Consider the following 21,338-nt stretch of genomic DNA (forward strand, 5'->3'; position numbering starts at 1 on the left):
AACCAGACCAGAAAAATCAGGGACAAAGTTCTTGCTGTACGTTAGTAACCCCAGAAAATCATAGATTTAACAGTGGTTGGTTTGGAATGAGTCAAAATGTCTGTTTGAGGGTTTGTGCCTTTAATGGTGTTCCAGGGCTTGTATGTTTGACTTGAGGCATCTGATGCTGAAGAGCATCCAGCATAGCACGTGCCTCAGTGTAAGGCATTGGATGTTTAGACAAGGATGAATCATATTTTGGTTCTGTGCACTGTGTGTCTGGAGTCAAGGTTGGAGCTGGCAATTGATGTTTTGGTTGTGCAGAAGACAGAGACAGAATGAAGAATTTAAATTCTCCAATGAAACAGAGGCAATCTGTCAAAATGTTTCAGCTCTTTTTTCTTCTCTCTCCGCTTTGCCTCTGTGCAGTATTCCTGCATCGTGTAGTGTTGCTCTGGCCTGATCCCTGTAGCCAGATTCAGAAATATAATGAGATTGTTTGGCTTTGGTGGAGAGTTTTCACAGTCTCCAAACATACCTCTCATCTGCATTTCCCTCACCCAATTCACAGATCTATCCCTGCCATTATCTTTTTCTTCAGGCAGGACTTTTTTCTGCCATCTGTTGTGGTCTCGATCTGGTGCAGTGTTTTGCTGTTTTCTCCCTTCTCTCTCTCTCTCTCTCTCGCTCTCTCTCTCTCTCTCTCCTCAGCTGCAGTGCTGGAGCGTGGAGGGAGGCGGAGTCGATCTCCCGGCCACTTGAGGAGACACACCTGAGCGGCATCAGCTCATCAGCTGCTGACTACTTCAGCCAGCTCTTCCACCTGCTTAGTGCCGAAAGATTTCTTGGTCCGCTCACGCGTATCTTGCCACGCTGTTCTGCCTTGCCTGTCTCCACGCTCCCAGCTCCTGTGGTTCTCGAGTTTTTTCATTCATTGGTTATCGTGTCGTTTTGTCCCTGCAAAGGTGATTTTTTTGATCATAAGAATATTCCCAGTATTGGTGACTTTTGTGTTTAGAAGAGCGACCCTTTTGGTCTTGCCATTTTTGTTTTTTGTCATAGTTAGCCTTTTTCAACCTGCATTGTTCTTTTTGCCACTGTGTGGAGATTTTCGTTGGATTATTGAGTTTTTTCAATAAACTGTGTTACCAGTCTCTGCTTTCTGGGTCCTAGCCTTATTTCTTGCCACGAGATTCCTTAACACCATCTGGTCAATGTTTCAAACCACACTGACCCCAATGAGCCGGGTTTACATTCCTGCCACTTATCAACAACTGATTGTGACAATTTTCAGAAGTTTTCACACGTGTTATTCAGAGAAGGTGAATGGCCAAATGCCCGAGTGAGGACCCGATCAAGAAGTTTCTGTACAAAGTCTAGTACTATGTGTGCTTGATCGCTGGGGGTTTTCCCAGTCTATTCACTTTTTAATTCACCATCCTCTGTAACACCTTAACTGAAAATCCCCTTTAACCTATTCTAATGCCCCCCTTTTCAGAACTACTTGAGATCTGTGTCAGCGCAGGAATTCTCGATCAGTCTATACTGCTCGATACACTGTCACTCACACAGTAAAATATCAATCAAGTAGAAAACCACCCCACATTTAGAGCTATCTTCTGTTGCTACCATGCGCCTCTCTGGGCCAGAGCTTACCTTTGTCGCTACCACGTCCTAATGACAGAGCTTACCTTTGTCGCTACCACATCCTAATGACAGAGCTTACCTTTGTTGCTACCACATCCTAATGACGGAGCTCACCTTTCTAAATAATCTATGTGTTTATACTTTACATGTGATTCATTCATTCATTTAATAAATAACTGTTTTTTTCTTTAAGCATCAAATTATTTAGTTTTTAGCAACCATTGGATGGCATTTAGTCATCCATCCATCCATTTTCTGTGCCGCTTATCCCTTTCGGGGTCGCGGGGGGGCTGGAGCCTATCTTGGCTTGGCATTTAGTCAGACAATTGTAATTTGGTATGTCCAATGTGTAGAAGTTTCTGATAGAAAAGAGGTTTCTACTAGTGCTGTCAGGCGATTAAAAAAATTAATCTAATTAATTACAGGATTTGTAATTAATTAATCGAATTAATCGCATTTTAATCTCATATCTGCTAAAGGTACCCAAATAAAGAATTTGAATTCTAGGACATTACAAAATTGTAGTGCATGACTAATCAATTGAATACACCAAGAAGAGAAGATTTGATATCCACATTTTTATTGGTGAAGTGTGCTTCATAAATGAAATTCAGATGACGCTATCTGAAACGCCTCTTTTAGGCCCTCGTCTTCCACGATTGAAATCGGCCTGCAATCAGCAGCAACCCACTTTGCGATTGAGTTTGTCAGTTTTTCTGTCGTGGCTTTGCTCATTCGTTTTCCTAACTCAGCAAGTGTGGGTTGGCGGAGTGAGCTCACGGTAGCACTAGCGGCACTAGCAGCAACTACATATTTAGCATGGTAGCATGATGACAGCAAGTGGTAACACTGTCGCCTCACAGCTAGAAGGTCCCCGGTTCGAATCCCGCTGTGGGCGCTGGTGGCATGTCCTCCACCATGCCTTGGTGCCTTCTGCTGTTCTCCCCGTGTTCACCCGGGGTTTCCTCCGTAATAACCCCCACTAAAAACATGCAAGAAGATCACCACCTGACCAATGGTGACAAAGGAGTACTGGTCCCTGGGCACGGGCGTCAGCGTTGCCTGGTCTGCCGCGGAGGATCGACAGATCGAGGATGGGTCAAATGCGGAAAAAACTTCAAAAAATTTCACGGAAAAGCATGGCGTGTAGTGCAACTAACACCTTGTGTAATGTGATTAATAAAGTACGTTTCTTCTTCTTCTTTAGCGTTTAAATGATAATTCAGGCTGGAGCTGCTACGGTGATAGGAAAATTCTTTTTTACACAAGGTACAAATCACTGCGTTCTTGTTAATAGTCCCGTCTTCTTCTAGTTCTCTTTATAAATAAACTTTCAAATAAAGTTTTTATAAATAAACTTTTTATAAATAAACTTGCCGCTCAAAGGTCCAAGTAGACTTGCCTCGCTCTCCGGTGTCGCATCCATGTCTGTTGTCACCCTGCTTTTGACTAGTGGCGCAGGTAGGATGCGACCTGGTCACTCAAAGAGCCATATTTAAAATGCTTGCGCATTGACTTGCCACTCATGATTAACTGCGTTAATTTTTATAGCGCGTTAATTTGCAGCGTAATTAATTAATCTAATTAACGCGTTAAACTGACAGCCCTAGTTTCTACATACCTTTGATTTAGGTGCCTCGAATTGTCTGAAAAAAGTCCTCCTTTCATCGACTCTGGTGGTCATCAATAGGGCACAGCCTCGGAGTCAGCCAATCCGGGTCACGGCACCAATTTGTTAACTTTGAATCTTGGTTCTTTATTGGAAGCTCAAGAACGGTCCAGAGAAGTCTTCAGTTCACAGCCAAAGTATTTATCGGAGGTCACATGTAAAGCAATGCAGTGCTGGTCTGAGAGTGTCAGAGTTCCCTCAGGATCTCAGCCAGAATGAGCACCATTGTCAGACAAAAGTTGATATTTATGGTGTTGGGTTTGACCAACCCCCTACAATAATCAGATATATGTTACAGAACATAATTGGCTAGTTCCCAGGTCCTGGACACAACATATCTTGTTCTGGACATGTGATAAACAGTCTGTATGTGTGTGTGTGTGTGTATGTGTGTTGTCTTCAGGCGTGAGGATAAGGAAGAGAGGTGCCATGAGCATCTGTTATTATCAGTACTGATTGTCTCCAGGCACCTAGTATTTATGACTTAAGGCTAAGAGTCACATTCTTCAGGATATGCAAATGTATTCAAGAACATGAGGTGAGATCCATCAACATGACAAGGACATGCAATTGTGTTTAAGAACATGAGGTGAGATTCCATCAAAGTGACAAGATGTTCTATGTAACAGTCTTACGTTCCCCATGATGACTGACGGGAGAGTTGGTCTATAAGCTCTCCTCCTGTCGCGGCGCTTGATCCCAGCGCGGCACCCCCGCATCCTCCTCCTTAACTCGCGGGGGACATCAGGTTGCTCCTCCGGCCACACAGCTGTGTTACGCAGGGCCAGCAGCTGATCCCCACTGTAAATAATGGGAGCCATTGTCTCTCACGGAGAAAAAGTTGCACAAGTTGCGAAAGTGTTGAAAAATAGCACCAGAGTTACCGTGCTTGATGTCTCTGATGCACCAGACATTTACAAACAAGCAGAACGGAAATGGATGAAAAAGACGCACAAGAAAACAGAAACAGAGGAGAAAAAACTCTAAGAGTTTAAAGAGCTGCTCTAACAGGCTGCCGCTCGTACGGCGCCACGCACACACCCATAATACATTTTTTTTATGATATGAACGTTTTTAAAATGCCAAATACATATCAGTGAGGGTGGGCTTACTAACAATAATGCAATATGATTCAACAGCACCACAGGCTTCATCCTCCAAAATGACCAGTTGACACCTCGCTTAAATACAGTTTCAAAAGAAAACTCAACTAATGTCCATCAAGTGATTGTTCACAGGTGCTAATCTGTTTAGTGATGATAACTATGATAAATAATAAAATATTGCATTCCATTTGTCATATCAATTGGTATTTTCTGCTCACACATCATTGAACGGTTTATGTACTCTAACTTCTTTGCACTGAACATCTGTAAAGCTTAAAAAACACACGCAAGGACTTTCATTGTGGCCACTGAGGCTTCGGGGTTATCCATCAGTTTTATGAGGCAAGAGAAGAAGTATGGCAACATTACCAATGTTATCCCTTCAACCTTTCCAGGATAACAGGGTTACAGTGTCTTATTTTGAACTTTGGTCTGTGAAAACAAACATTAGATAACTATTTTTGGAGGTTAAATTTTAAACCCTCCCCCGGTTTGTGCCAGGTTTGGTTGAGTCCAGAGTGCCCGAAGATTCAAGATGGCGAACTGAGCAGGGACATGCAGAAGTTCATTTTAAACTCTAAACCTTGAGGCCTGTTATCATTCTCGTCAGTTGTCTGATTTATATTTGTGGAGAAGGTGTGCTGGTAAGTCCGAAATCACTGTCTGATTCCATATTTTGTGACACTGTCTAAAAGTGGAAACCCGTTTTTTTTGCGGAGTTCTGTGAGTACCTGTCGTAGCCTCAGTAGCTAACGTTAGCTTTAAGGTTAACATTACTCCAGGTCTCAGTTATTGCAGTGGTTACAGGGCTGGGGTTGTACTGGGAACCTTTCTTACCGGCTGGAGAACATACACTCGCGCTGCAGAGGACACGGAACACCAAGAAGAGATTTGTTCATAAATGCGGGTTAGAGAAACACCATGAGCCACTGAGAGCTAATGTTAGCAACGCTAACATTCGCGACAGACTGGCGAGGCTGTTGCATTACAGATCAAGCTAGCTATTAGCATGCTAGCTTGAATCCACGATGAACTGTTGGCTGTAGAAATGAAGTTAACGCTATCCCGCAATGATTTCTGGCTACTTTTTAGGTCGTCTTTTTCGTCTTGTTAATGTAATGATACTTTCGAATGAGAAACAATACATGCTTTGAGTGTGCATTGCTGTTTCCTTTATTATGGGGCACAATATTTCTGTCAGATTAATGCTAAATCTGAGGTTGTGTTTTCGTGTCTGACGTTTCTCAGATTGGGATCTGTGTCTGAGCTGCCGGCTTCAGGTTTTTTTTTTTTTTTTTTTTTTGGACACGAGCTCGATTGTCTGTCTTCAGTTTTGACACTTAATTGTTGCTATTTAGTGTAGAATCTAAGCAATGACTGAAGCCAGCTGTTGTTGGGTATGTGCATAGATTATCGTGAATTACTGTGAAATGACTGAAAGTGACTTCTCGATGGAGGTTTTTACTAAATTTGTCAGATAAGTTGCAGTTATATTACTGATGATTTTTTTTCCTCCTGCACTGAATATCACAATTAGCAGCAATTAATGATGTAATAGATTTTGCTGAGGTACATCAAAAGGTTTGTTTTGAATGCTTTGCGAATTCAGACCTCTGCTATGATTACTGTTTGATTACTATTATGATTACCACAAATTGCAAAGGTTGTATGCCTGGCCAGATTCTTTGCAATCCTAACTTTTCATCAAGTATTAGCTATTTAAAAGGAGAATTTTGTTGTTTCTACCTTTCATTTTTGATATGACAACTTGGAAGTCTACATTGTTGCTGTTTCTTATCCATGCCAAACAAAAAGTGGATTTTTTTTCATACTGCAATCCAACTGAGGTTAATACTCATCATGATTGTTGTTTTTTGAATTCGTGTCAGATGCTGCCTGGCTTTGGTGAATTAATGTCTCTATTGGGATGGAAACCTAATTTGTTGATATTGAGGCTTAAAAGTCATGTAACTGACCAGAGAGAGAGAGAGAGAGAAATAGAAATAGAATGCACACATGTGGGCGAGAGAGAGACAGCATGCATATGTGCTTAATGTGTGGGCTTACCTGTAACAACAAAACCAGCTGAGCTTGCATTTTAGTATAAAGTGTGGAGATAATGTTAGGTCTGGCAAGGGGTGAACAATATTACTTAAAATTTATATCAGAACTATTTTTGTTTGTTTGTTAGTTTCTTTTTAACCAAACCAGAGTTAGTGATGATTGCTGGAACAGTGGAAAGATGAACCAAGAAGGTTTTGGTGAGTTTTATTTTGTTTTATTCGTGTTTGAAGGGTTAAGGTTAGTATGTTGTACACACTAACGCTAACCCTTACAAAACGGCTGTTTCTGATTGAACAAAATTGATCTTACTCTTTAACAAGAAGGTGGATACCTTCTTGTTCTTGTTGGATGCCTTCATGTAGGGATCCTTTCCATAATGTTGTCAGATAGTTATAATAGGGATGTAACGATACTAAAACTCACGGTATGATAGTACCTTGATATTCAGGCCACAATATGATATTGTGGTATTTAAAAAAAACAAACAAAGAAAGGAAAATGACTTGGAAAAAATGTCCTTTATTATTAAATTACTGTGTACAGCATTTTTTATTAATATAAAATTTGTTTTCAACTTAAAGTGCTTCTGCCTTCCTTCTCTCATAGAACACAATACAAGTAGCCAGTCAGGGGCGGACTGGGACAAGAAATCGGCCCTGGCATTTTGGACCAGACTGGCCCACCACGTTTCATAACGCACACCTTTTCTGTCTTTTCAGTCTCTTGAATGTGTAGCAACTGTGCAACTCTTTAAAACCACGTACCTTAAGCCATGCAATGAGTTAACAGGAATCGGTGAGAGTGGACACATTAAATACTTCCAAAAAGTGTAATTTATTAACACTACAAAAAAGCATTCTCCACCACTCCATCACAGTAATGAATCTTTAAGCAGAATTCATCCTATTGGGTGTACCTATGTGTTTCAGGGAGGAAGAAAAAAGAAAGAATAGAGATGAAAAATGATGGATCAGATGCTAACTCTTCCAAGAGTAGTATTCAATAAATTGTCAACTGACCCAGTACAAAAGGATGAATGTAGCTGAACTCCTGAATGAACTTTGAGCTCTGTGTATGTATATGTATGAGAGAAGTAATAATCAAGCGAAACCGATAGCCGATATTTAGAACCTATATTCGTTTGCAGCAAAAATGAAAATTTTGGTGTCAAAATTTAGAGTAACACACCTGGGATTAAAATGAATACAGTATGCTGTTTGTTTGTTTTATGTACACTGAAAAAAAAGACCTTAACTTTTTGTAAAATAACACAAACACAAAATCTTAATTGAAATTTCTTTAAGTTTAATTATTTTTAAAACAAAAAGAACAGGGGCCTTCTAGCAGCATATCTTAAAACTCACTCAAATAAATAAATAAATAAATAAATAAATAAATAAATAAAAATAGCCCTCCCTGAATTTTTGAAACATCAACAAAATAAACTGAACTGTTCTGAAATTTGGGTCTGAGTTAGTACTCCCAATTCAGTAGCAGGAGACATGCCAGCACCACAGTTTTCGAGTCATTCGAGCTTGGAAAAGTGTTTCATTACACATGTGAGTTGTAGACGCAACGGTAAATTTATTGATTGAAAGTAAAACACAATGAGAATAATCTCCTCGACGTGTGCTCTCTGCCTGACTCATATCCCTGGACTTTATGAGTGACAGGCAAAGAGACAATCATTTAACACCAGTAGTTAAGTTGCTGCACCATAGTGTAGTGAGAGCACGAGCACTGAGGGAGAGGCAATTATAAACAAACAAGGACACCTTAGCGTGTACTGTTAAACTTCTAGGCTATAATCACCTCTGGTGTTGTTTATTGATAAACCAGGAGCTGCCCCATGGGCTGAGACATGTTAGGAGATTTATTATTGCCACGAAGTAACTGTAACTGAAAGGGCCTATATTATTATTGTTCGTCTGGCCACAGCTATAAAGCGGTTGCGGCAATTAGAATGTAGCGGTGGGTCATCATGAAATACGCCTTGATGAAGTTGTGAACAGTTTCATCTCCAGAGCCAAACAGCAGAATTCAGCGGGTTTTCCTCCCTTATGCTATAGTCTACCTACTGGTATATCGTTATGTCTTTTTTTTATTATTGTTAAGTAAGGAGCTTCAGGTCATATTCACTTGGTTACGTCTTTTTTTTTTTTTTTTTTTGTTTTTGTGCATGACACTATTTATCTTGCAAAGTCGAATGCTTGATGTGATTAGACAAGTAAGTCAGTGAAATTTCAACTCTGGGCTTGCATGTTATCACTGAAATTAATCATAAGGTAGTGGTATTTTTTAAAACTTCATCATAGAGGGTTTTTATTGCAGCTTCGACTGACTCTATCGCCTTATCTCTGCTGGATCACCGGAGCAGTTGTCTGCTTCTCCTTGTCTGTGGTACTGCATGTAGAGGCTTCAGTGTTGATTGGCTGTCACTTACTCACTTGTGCCATGTAGCCAATTAGTGAGGGCTGTGGGGGGACATTGTTACACAGCCAAGAGTGGTGACTTAAGGTGGAGAGACGGCTGCATCAGAGCCAAAGGAGTGCGTTTTAAAATACTTTAATTAACTTTATTGGTCATCTGTGGAAAAAACGGCTGATGCCAATGATTGAAAAAATGCAGAATATCGGCCGATAATTGGTCAGTCCCCATCGTTAGTGTTTAACGATGTGATTGGGTCAGCCCAATGTCAATCGGGCTGCTGATCAACTGTCTGGTATTATGGGCCGGTCAGACCAATCTTTAAAATAAAAAAAAAAAGTGGCCGAGCGTCGGCCCAAATAGCATGTCGGCCCACTGAGAAAATGTATGCCAGATGATCAGTCCATCCCTGCTGCCAGGTATGACTAAAGCATGTGCATAAAATTGGTATGAATTGTCTTTGGCAATGAACCATGTACAATTTCAAAACAAAAACAACGCAGCAGTTAGTAGCAGTCTTTTTGTAAAATAATTGGAAGAGCTTTTCCATTAGGTGACGACATCCATGACAAGTTTATCATGTATGTATTTTGTATAATATATATTTATACGTACCAATTGGCCGGTTTAACAGTTTCTGTTTGGTGGTCAGCTCAGCTGTGGTAGTTGAACTGGGTGAAAAAACGCTGCTACATTATTTAGACTGAACTGTCTCTTTAGATTTTGAAAACTGTTCACTGACCCCTTACACAGTAAAGTATGCTGTTATTCCTTGAGTTTTCCAGGCCATGAATCTTGTGTCCAAATTTTTAGGTATGAAATCTGCATCAAATGCACACCATATCAGTATTTTTATCGCTTCTTTCAAATTCTTTTGAGTTATTACCTTATTCCCCAGCTTAATTGGTAAACCAATCCAGGGGTTTCCCAGATCAGTCAATTTATTCATCAAACCCTTATCCCCTATTGCTGCTTGAACTCTGGGAACTCTGCTGTTATAGCCCCCTCTATCTCCTTCCATCTAGCACTATATTCTGGATCGCACCACCACACTAATGGTCTCAACTGGGCTGCGATGTAATAATCTTTTAAACATGGGAGCGCGACTCCTCCCTTATTCTTAGCTAACTGTAAATTCTGATATTTGATTTTTGGTTGACGCCCCTGCCAGATGTATCTGGAGATGAGTTTATCCCACTCCTGGAACTGTTGGTCAGGCATATCTAGTGGAAGGGATTGAAAAAGATACAATAACCTTGGTAGAATAACCATTTTAACAGATTCAATACGAGACCCAAAATTAAGAAATGGTATTAAATCCCATCTCCTAATGTCTTCTTTGATTTTGTTATTCAGGGGGAGAACATTCAGAGAGAACAGTTTTGATAAATCTGCTGTTATATTCACCCCCAGATACCTCATGGATTCGGCTTCCCAACTCAACTTACGAACGAATAAAACCCATCTGGTCAAGGCTAATGATTTGTGGTAACAGTCCTTCTATTCGTTTGGCCAATATGTGTAAAGATCTTATAGTCCTGGTTTAACACGCTTACCGGTCTGTAGTTACCGCATCCAGATCTATCCTTCCCCTCTTTTGGAATAAGTGAAATTACTGCGTCCCTCCAAGAGGGAAACACAGGTTTTTTTTTTTTTTACAGGTTCGTCACCGTGTTGAACAATTGAGGAAAGAGATTAAACAAGAACAATGGCGTAACATTCTACTAAAAGTATTTTTGGATGCATATGTTTCAGGCCCAGGCCAAAAAACCATCTCAAAACTCTATAAAGGTTTCCAACAAATGAAGGGCAGCTCATTGCATGTAAAGCAGAAATGGGAGAGGGAAGGAAATCTAGCTTTAAGCGAAGAAGATTGGGAATATTTGTGTGAGATACAATGGAAAACTTCAAACTCAACATTATGGAGAGAGTTTTGTTGGAAAACCCTCATCAGATTTTTTTATCACTCCAGCTCAAAAAAGACATTATACCAATTCATCAATATGTTGGAGACAATGTGGGTGCCTGGAAGCAAATCATTATCACATATTTTGGTCTTGTGTAATATTGTTGCCTTTCTGGCGGGAGATCTACAACATTTTGAAAAAAGTTTTTCAGATAGATATTACTTTTGAGTTTGTGTCATTATGTTTAGGAGTTTTACCATCGGAAAATGTATCCTCTAATGACAAATACCTATTTCAGATACTAAGTGCTGCTTCTAGAAAAGCTATAACAAGAGAGTGGCTAAAACTAGAAAAACCTTCAGTAGATGAATGGTTTGACATCATTTATAACATCTTCAAGATGGAAAGAATTACTTTTGCTATAAGATTAAAACAGGATCTATTGAGAAGATGGGAAAGATGGATTAGATAGGTCACTCCGGTCCGTCCATCCATCCTTTGTATAGATCTTATATCCATCTCCTTTCTTCATCTATGTTTTTCCTTTTCAGCCCTTATGCATCAGTATATTTAGTTCATTTATTTATTTATTTATTTTTTGGTATAACAGATGTGCACCCCAGCATTCTTGTTCTAAGTCAAAGGAGTTATGTTCTTAATTTTTGTAATTGATTTCATCTGTGGTGTGATTGAGAGAGGACCAGTCATCCCTAACTGTATATCTTGTGCAATTGTGGATGTCTGGCTGGACGGATCTGTGGTAATGTACAGACAATAGGAGGTGATTGGTGAATTGTTAACCTTGAAAATCATAATAAAAACAGAATTGGAAAAAAAAAGAAAAAACGCTGCTGCATACCTCACTCAACCAAGCAGACAGCTGATTGGCCTAAGTTCAAACCTGCTTCTGAAGCAAAGTAAGTGAAAAACATGTTATGTGGTGGGACAGTCTGGCCTCTCTCACCGCTACATCCATATTTTGTGCATTGTCACAAAACGAGCAATATCATGATCAGTGTCGGAAATTCATTTTTTCTTCAACCAGCCACCGTGGCTGGTGGATTCTAAATTCTACCTCTGTCTCTGGTTAAAAAAAAAATCCACACATCACATATAAAATATTTATTAAAATTTATAATCCCTCATCTGCATCTGAATCAGAATCAGATTCTGACACTGTTTTGCTTCCTGTCCCCTCCTGCTCTCCATGAAATCAGGCTGCCTTGGTCTAATGCTGTCTTGGTGCAAAAGCTGGATGGCAGAAGTGGGGTCAAAGTCCTCATTTGAGGGAGCTGCCAGCTGAACCATCATGAGGTCAGAGGGTAGCTACAGCAAGGCGTGACCTCCAGTCATTTTTCATAAGTTTCATCACATTAAATCCTCTCTCGCAGTGGAAGCTGGAAGAGTGAGGACAAGGTCCACCAAGCTGAGAAAGTCAGGCACTGGTGCTGCAGCATTCGATTTACCTCAGGCCACATTGTGGAATGGAGACTGTCACCCTTTTGGTACAACCTGTTTTTCAGAATGGTCCACTGCTCTGGGATGAGATTGTTTGTCACGCCCAAGGACAGAAGTACTTGCTTGAAATGTCTTCTTAGTTCATCTATTTCTGCCTCTCCAAACTCTGATAAAAGATAAACAAAGAATGCTATTAATGTTTAATTACAGTACATGGCTCTGCAAAATAAGTAAATTATTTAAATGTTGACTGAGGCCAATACAGTACCTTCAGAGTGTCCTGCATCAGGCCAGAATTTCAGATCCATGTCAGCAAATGGGTTCTGCAGGTTCTCACACAGTCTGTCAAGTAGTCAAGCCTTTGCTGTCCACACAGAGCTTAAAGTTTTTTTTTTTTGTTTTTTTTTACTGCACTCTGGCTGGTCCATGTTTTGGTCCAGGCCTGTGGCATATTGGTAAATTTAATTTAAGACAGGCATTACATGACAGCTTAAAGTTTCATACAATGCATCTGTTTCTCACCTGGTTTTGTATTTTACCAGCACTGACTGAGTAGAGGTGAGGCAGCCATGCACTTCAGCCAGCGTCACTGTTGAGGCCTGAAGTGTAAGAGAGAGGTTGCTCAAATGGCTCGAGCAGTCATGCATGAAGTTGGAGAACACCCACACAGCAGGATCCTTGCAGGTTTTTAAGAAGTGGTGTGCTTTGCTCCTCTGCACTGCGTTCACAGCTACAGCGTCTGGTGACTGAATCTGTGAAGATAGCAAATAGAGAATTTATTATACCACAAACTTGTTTAACCACCTTAGCCGTGCTTGCCCTTTGGAGCGCAGCCAGCATCTAACAACATCTGCAACCGCAGAGTGTGCATAGTGTGTGCAGTTCTGAAAAGTATGTTCAACTTCTCATGCTGAGCTGTTTTCAGACTGGACTGTGCCCTTATTGCAGCAGTTTTCTCCGGAGCAGACTTTGCTTGAATCATGCATGTCACCTCCTTGTGAGGCTTTGTGGTCCTTGATAGCTACTAACTTCAGATTTTTTTGTGCCTGCAATAAAGCCATTCGCCTTGCTGCCAGCTGGAGCGTGCTGTTGACAGTGGGAGCAAAACATTGACTGACTGCTCTCGTCAAAAACGAGCCAGTCACGTAACTCCCCACCGTTGGCCTTTCTCCACTTTAATTCTAACACCATCTATTAACTTTAGGTTCATCCGGCGTTGGTTCCTCACGACAGGGCTTGCTGGCATCAGCCACACGTTTTAGCCGGCAGTGTAATGCCACATTTCGACTCAGCTCAGTAAACCGTGGATGTATAAAGAGAGCAAACGGTCCAAATTTGCCGCCATTGAAAATGCAGCCTATGGCTTTCTTCTTTTACTAATAATGGCATCTGCGGCAGACTAGCAGCAACACAGGTGCATTTCTGCCCCCAATGGGTCAGCTGTATAACTCAACTGAATGGTCTCTGATTTAATATCTTACCTGAATTTGGCCAGTGGCGGGTGCTAATTTCCAACCCTGATCATGATGGCTGTTATTCTTCATGTTGAGCTCCCATACCAAAACAGGAGATTTCAGAACCTCAGCTATGTTGAGTGCAGTGTGTGATTGGAAAAGAAGCTGCATCTGCAGGACAAAACTTTCATTTCCCATTCGCTAGTCATAACATGAACTGTGGCTTTAATATAGCTCTGAGTGGCTTGTGAAGTCCATCCATCTGTACCGAAATGCACTCTGCTTCTTTGAGGCTCTGTATCAGTTTAGCTTTTGTCTCTTGGTACAGAGCTGCTGTCACAGTGCAACTTAAGTGTGGCCTTGATACTTTGGCTCCAGTGTCTTTACTAACCTCTGAAATTCATTGTTTTCAACCACAGAAAATGGCCTTAAGTCTTTGACTAAATATTCACAGATGCATCTTGTTATTTCTTTAGCTCTTGGACTGTAATGGGGAAACATGGCCCCTGATGCTTCTGTCAGGCTCTTTTCACCTGGCTGAAACTTTTTCTCATAGTATGTTGTCGTTGTGATTTGAGCCTTTATGGGTGGCGATGTGCTGAATGACTTCTCATGTTTGATGTGTTTCCTGTAATGTAGTTGACCGTCGTCCGGCAGTATTTGCAAGTTGCCTTGCATTTGTCTGTGTCCTTCTCACCACTGTCAGTTCTTAAAATGGGATTTCAGAAATGTTGCCACTCAGCTCCAAAAGATGGAGCATCTTCATTCTCTTTTTGATTATTGGCACATGGATCCATAATTTTCTTGTTGGGTTTATTTTTAGCTTTTTGACTTGCCTGCAAAAGATGACTGGAGTCTGTTTGCTTGACTACTATTATTATCCCCTCTGCTTATCAAACAAAAACAATATAATTTTGACAAGGAGAGATAGTAAATATTAGGAGTGCACAAAAAATTATTGCTATATCTCAACCAATTCAGAATTGATTTACAAATTTTCACGAAGCAATTCTCGTTTCAATCTTGCAGCAATGCTGTTTTCCATTGTTTTCCTTCCATGTGTCCATTATTCACAAATTTTTTTTATCTTCGTCGGAAGAAACCTGAAGTTGCGAAGCGAGGTTGGTTGCATGAAGAAAGGCACTTGCTCTCTGGTAACCTAGCAACGTAGGGAGTAATCACTGATCAGTGGGAGTGACACACTAACAGCCAATCAGTGTAACAGTTTCAAGTTTGGTTGCGCCATCTCGTCTCGTGTTTGATTCTTTGTGTGGAGTGAGATGAGAAATAGAAAATGAGTGTTGCAGCGAGCGAAGAAATTGTCGATGAAACAGGAAAGTCAACTCGCCAGTATGGCAGTTTTTTGGATTTTATCTTTTATTAAGTCGGACCGTAGTCAAACCAATGTGGTCTGTAAATTATGCTCCGTCGTCCCCACCAAGACTAGTAATACCACAAACATGCTTAACCAGCTTAGCCGCACTCACTCTTTGGAGCACAGCTGTATTTGCCAGCGTCCAACAACATCTACAACCGCAGCACCACCACACAAGCAGCAGACCACCATGGAGAGGTACTCTGCTTCAATACCTTATGACAAATCATCTAAAAGGCACAAAGACATAACGGAGGCAGTGGCATATCATATAGCTAAAGACATGCTTCCGCTCAGCACTGTCGAGAAGCTAGATTCTAAAAATCTCTTACACGTACTTGACCCACGCTGTTATACGAAAGTGCTTTTCTAAGACTGCCATTCCCAAGCTTTACCTGATGTGCAAAGAATCTGTGCAACGAGAACTATTGTTAGCCACGTCCTTTGCAACAACTTCTGACCTGTGGTTAAACCGTACTTCTGAGCCATACATTAGCTTGACCATTCATTTCATTGACCATGAATGGGTTTTGAAAACCAGATGCCTTGAGACCGCATATTTCCCCGAAGACCACACAGGAGAAGTGATAGCAGAAGGCTTGAAGGTGGCACTGTTGTCTTGGAGTCTGATTGAAGACAAAATGGTCTGCATCACCACAGACAGTGGGGTAAATGTAGTGAAAGCGACTTCACGGAATGACTGGACATGGCTGCAGTGTTTTGGCCATCGTTTGCACTCTGCCATTGGTGAGTAGCATTGTCATTTTAATGCTTGTCATCCCTGTTGGTTTCTATGTAGGTTGTATTAGCCAATAAATTGAGATTATATAATTATTATCCTTATTATTATGAAAGTAGCCTGTAGCAGCTAGGGTCCTTGGGATGTGGCACAGGTACCACGCAGGACGTCTTCCAGAGTCGTGGCACCCTTCCCACCCTTCTCAGACTCAAGTTGAACAGATGTCCAGTGATCCTGCTCAGCTGATCATAGCAGGATCTGAGGAGTCTGGGACTGAGGCCGTCTGGTCCTGCAGTCTTCCTGGTCTTTAACCTCCTCGATTGATTTCTCACCTGGAGAGGTGTGAGAGACAAGTTGGAGCAGGGGGGCTTAGTGTCCTGTGAAGGTAGCCGTCCTTCATGACAGACTGACTCCCACCTCCTCTAACACACACTCACTGCACTGAGGAGCTCCATCAGTGACAGGATGCTACATCCGAAGTGTTTGAAGGAGCGGTATCGCAGGTCATTCCTTCCTGCAGCCGTCAGACTTTACAACAGATACTGCTCCAAGTAATCGGTGCAATAATATGTATAACAATCTGTGCAATAACTGAACTGAACATGTGAAACAATCTGTGCAATAACTGAACTGACCATGTGAAACAATCTGTGCAATAACCTGTGCTATAATCTGTGCAATATTTCGGTACATCAAAGTCTGTCAGTACATAACAGCCTTTAACTATTTTCCGATACATAACAGTCTGTAAATACTATTTAAAATTTTTTTAGGATGATGTTTCTCTTTCTATCCCATCCTTTTGTATATACTAGCTGTGTTAACTTGCATGCACTTGTCTTTTAACGTTCTATTCACTTTATTGATGCCGCTGTGAAACTGGAATTTCCCAGCGCGGGACGAATAAAGGCATATTGAATTGAATTCATTTCATTTCCTTTCTGCCTTGATAGCTGTGGGGATTATAATCAGAAGAAGGTTAAATTTAAAATAAAAATGTTAATGTATTTTTCTCCTGATCCTTATTTTAAATAGGTCATAAAAAAACAATAAGCATCAATATCGACTGATATAAAACCCTGATATCGTAATACAGTTTTCAGCCATGTCACCCAGCCCTACTCTGCAGCAATGTTTTAAACTTCCAGTCAACTTGGAATGGGCAAAGAAAATAACTCAGCTCATAGTGTAATTCATTTCAGAAGACCTGCATCCCTACAGTGTTGTTGATAATGAAGGCTTTTGTTACATGATCCACCTTTTTTACTGAGAAAGCGGTGCCTCAGCTTTACCAAGACTAATGGAAATGTTGTGGCTTGAAGAAAGCACTGAGAGTGACACTAACGTGATGCATGGACATCAAAAGCATCTCAGTCATATGTGACACTTATCGCTCACTGGGGGTTTGCAACCACCGACAAGGTACTAGTTACCGATAACACTGCTAACATGATAGCGGCTACACAGCTGGGCAACTTGTATTGCACACATCAACCTTCTGGCAAAGAGAGCTGATGTCATGACTGCTGGGGGAGGATTTGGAAAATCACTGGATTTTTCCACTGTAGCACCACTGCAAATCATGCTCTCGAGCAGACGCAAGAACTTCTGGAACTACCAGCCCATAAGTTGAAGACTGATGCGTGTGAGGGTGAACTGTAGTGCTCTGGTGAAGATGGATGGGACAGACATTGAAAGTTCCAAAGTCGAAGCTGCAGAATTAAAAGAACATGATGACACAGAAGAACTTGTGCCAAAAAGTGAGCCATGTCCACTGTTTTTTTTGTCAGGCTAAAGTTGTCGCCAGAGACGGCAACATGAGCAATTTGCTCCACCACCTTAGCCGCAAGCATGTCTTGGAATATCAAGAATGTATGAAGTTAAGATCAGCGCCCTCCACATCACCAGGTAACATGGGAAAAGCAAAAGGAAAATCAAGCCAAATGTCACTTCAAGGTATGTTTACTAGAGGGACTCCCTACGAAAAAACCAAAACGGTGGGTCGAGATTACAAACTCTGTCACTATCCACCCAGCCAAAGACATGGTCCTGCATAACACTGTAGAAAAAGAAGGCTTCAGGCAGATGATCAAGATATTGGATCCCAGGTATGAAATACCAAGCAGAAAATGCTTAAGCCAAGTTGCAATCTCCAACTTGTACTGTTCAATAAGAGCGCTGTCTGTACAGGGGGCAGCGTGAGATGCGCGCATTGCAGATGGTCAATGCTCACAATAGGAAGCACTGATCCTTAGCAGAATGACTGGTTGACAGGTCTAACTGTGCAGTTAGTTTCACCACTCCATCTCATATAGCACAGTGGCACAAGTAGTAACACTGTCGCCTCACAGCTAGGTTCGAATCCCGCTGTGGGCGCTGGTGGCGTGTCCTCCACCATGCCCTAGGTGCCTCCTCGAGGAAAAAGGGGGGCCTTTCAGTGTAGAGTTTGCATGTTCTCCCCGTGTTCACCCAGGGTTTCATCCTTAATTCCCCCCACTAAAATCATGCAAGAAGTTCACCACCTGACCAATGGTGACTGAGAAGCACTGGTCCCCGGGCGCCGGCGTCGGTGTTGGCTGGCAGCTGGCAGCCCACCGCTCCTGGTCTGCCACGGAGGATTGACAGACTGAGGATGGGAGAAATACGGAGAAAAATAATTTCATGAGAAGCATGGCGTGTAGTGTGCAACTCACTGTAAACTGTGTGATGTGATTAATAAAGTATGTTTCTTCTTCTTACACGAGCAAAATAAAAAGCACTAACAGAGGACTCTGCTGAGCAGCCCGAGGTGTTTTTTTTACTGTTTTATTTGCATTAAGTCCTTTTATGAGCGATAAGAACATTAGCAAGCAGAAAAAAACAGCAAAATGCAACAGTTGTTTGCGCTTTACAGTTAGCAGCCAGCTATTTGTTTAATTTTGTTATTTGATGTATAAATTTAAGTTATTTGAAGTTTTTCACTTTATAATATGAAGTTGCAAATTAAGTTATTAATTGAAGGTTTGCACTTTGCAGTGTATCTGTACAATAATTTTATTTTTGAACTAAGCATTCATTTTACCACAGTCGAGCCACATCTGTGAATGTATTGAATTGAGAATTGATTTTGAATCAAGAAGCAAATTTGTTTTGAATTGAATCATGACCCCAAGAATCAGAATCGAATCGAACTGTAAGATTTCCTGAATCATGCACCCCTAGTAAATAACCATGTAACGTCACAGTAGATCTGGTCAGTGTCCCACGATGCCATTGAGCCATATTTCAATCGGAATATCCCAAGATTCTGTAAATCTTTGCATCCCTAATTAATGATAATCTGAGACTGTCAGAGGCAAAACTCACTTTTTGTGAATGTTCAACGATGGTGTGCAAACACCCAGACGGATTACATTGCAGTGCATTTCGTGACTGCTGGCTGCTTTGTTCTCGTTCAGTATTGAAAAAAATTAAAAATTATCATCTCCATTGTTCACATGGACACGGAAAACAGGGTCTATAATCAGATAAAATGTGACCGGAATTCCATTGGGGACACTGAAGGATGCATGGACCTGTGTAACTGTGCACACGTGATTTTGGTTGATTGAAAATGAAATGTAGGCCATCTGAAACAAGCACATAATTCAACAATGCTGAATTAGGACAGTATTTTATTTGTTTATTTTGTAATGTGTAGGTATGTAGATCTTTCAAAAGATGTTAATGTTGAAATAATTCACAAGCACAAATACTTACTTTCATTGTAATGTCTCCCTCTTATGGACATTATGCACATCAATAGATATTCGAATGGTTCCAAATAGGGCTGTCAAAATTGACCAAAAATGATGTTCAAATATTATCTTATTTTTGTGCATTATGTCCATAAGGGGGAAAACCAATACAACATCCCCAACCCGGGGATCGAACTGGCAACCTTCTTGCTGTGAGGCATGCGCACTACCTGCCCTACATTTGTTATGTTTTGTTTAAATGAGATTAAGGCACACGGTTCCGGGCCATGTCAAAAAGAAGGTGTTTTACTTGAGGAATAATTTACAATATAAAGTAATTTGCTAGAATGGGAAGCTGCCACTTTCAGCCTGCTCACTGGGATTTCAAGCCTTTTGTTCTGCTGCATTTAATGAGCTTGTAGTGGCCTGTGCAAAATATGTGTTGAGATAGTGATAGTGATAGTGAGAGAGTGTCTGTTTGGGTGGAGGAGTTCTGGATATCAGGCCATGTTCATTTGGATGCGTATTTTCAAGATGTGACCTCAGGTTACTTGTGGTGGAATGGAAGGTTAACTGTAGCTTACATAGCTTTATCTTGATGTTCCACAATTTTGCTCAAAAGTTTTTCCAAATGGGGATTTTTAGATCGCTCAGAGTACAGATCCCTCTCTCTGCATCCGGGTTGGGCCGAATTCGCTCTCTGGCATATTTTCCATGTGGTTGTTTTGCTCCTTTCAGCTTGTCCTACATTACATTACATTTCATTGACAGCCATAGTTTGAACCTATGTTGTCCTTTTCAGGCAGAATTTTCAAATATCATTTCTGACCAATTTTGACAGCCTTAATGTCTTTTGTAAAGAGTAGCCTGTCCTGTAATATATGTTAATTATTAGGTAGGATGAAGCAGCTCAACAGCATTTTTTTTTTTTTTTTTGCAGAAAACCTAAAGTACTTGTCTCCAGATTTGGTGAATTATGTGTTTATTTCAACCAATCCAGAAATGGTGATTGTTGGAACAGAAAAAAGACAAACCAAGAAGGTCTTGTTGAGTTTTATTTTGTTTTGGTCCTGTTTGAATGAAGTGTTTTTTGCCATGATGTTTCAGTTAATCTACTGTATTGACAGTTACATTAAAATATAGTCTCAGTTGCAGAAGGCAGACATGGAAAAGGGACAGGTAAGGACGAAAGGGCACCTGATAGAAAAAGTAATGATGAAGTAAAGGAGCATTTGAATGTGACCGGTGAACAGACGCCAGCAGGTGGGTCAAATGACATAGAAGCTATTGAAAAAAAAATTGCTGCCAACATATTTCTATCCAAATTCCCAAAATGGTGGAAGTAGACTGTACAGTGCACATATTCAACCAGTCAACCACTAATATGAAGTTAAGATTCTCTCTCCAATTTTAGTCCGATCTTATGTGCTAATGTTTCTTTTCAATCATTTTGATAAACTTGCTCCTCGTTTTTACACATTTAAGTAAATGTCTATTAAATTGGTATCACATTTCTTCATAGATTTTATCTCATTAAAATAGCCATATTTTGTAAAAAAAAAAAAAAAAAAAGTAATCCAGTCTTTCACATACAGTGTTCCTTTAAAGTTTGTGAACCCTCCAGACATGGTCACTGTTTTTGTAAAAAACCTTAAAATAACCTTATTAAACATACATCCAAATTCCAATTTGTAAAGCACACCTTCCAAATAATGGACACACACACAAAAAGAGATATATTCTTTTAATTCACCAAAGGTGGTTTATTTCACAAAAAATGAAAATTTAACATTAACA

General features: G+C 40.6%; 3 protein-coding genes across 6 annotated transcripts in view; 2 read left to right on the forward strand and 1 right to left on the reverse strand.

Moving 5' to 3' along the window:
- LOC139340971 (transmembrane 9 superfamily member 2-like) overlaps nucleotides 1–21,338 on the reverse strand; it is a 369,464-nt gene that overhangs the window by 209,490 nt on the left and 138,636 nt on the right. The window lies entirely within an intron of this gene.
- zswim8 (zinc finger, SWIM-type containing 8) overlaps nucleotides 1–21,338 on the forward strand; it is a 425,535-nt gene that overhangs the window by 130,593 nt on the left and 273,604 nt on the right. The window lies entirely within an intron of this gene.
- Nucleotides 4,907–21,338, forward strand: part of ndst2a (N-deacetylase/N-sulfotransferase (heparan glucosaminyl) 2a) — a 71,711-nt gene continuing 55,279 nt past the window's right edge. Inside the window, exon 1 of one of the 3 annotated variants that reach the window (XM_070977146.1) lies at nucleotides 4,907–5,045. The gene's annotated coding sequence lies outside the window, so the exon portion shown is untranslated. Of the gene's footprint in view, nucleotides 5,309–21,338 lie in introns of all 3 variants that reach the window. The other 2 variants (XM_070977147.1, XM_070977148.1) reach the window with 2 other exon arrangements.

This window comes from Chaetodon trifascialis, chromosome 13, assembly GCF_039877785.1.
Source record: "Chaetodon trifascialis isolate fChaTrf1 chromosome 13, fChaTrf1.hap1, whole genome shotgun sequence".
In the NCBI taxonomy this organism is placed as follows: Eukaryota; Metazoa; Chordata; class Actinopteri; order Chaetodontiformes; family Chaetodontidae; genus Chaetodon; species Chaetodon trifascialis.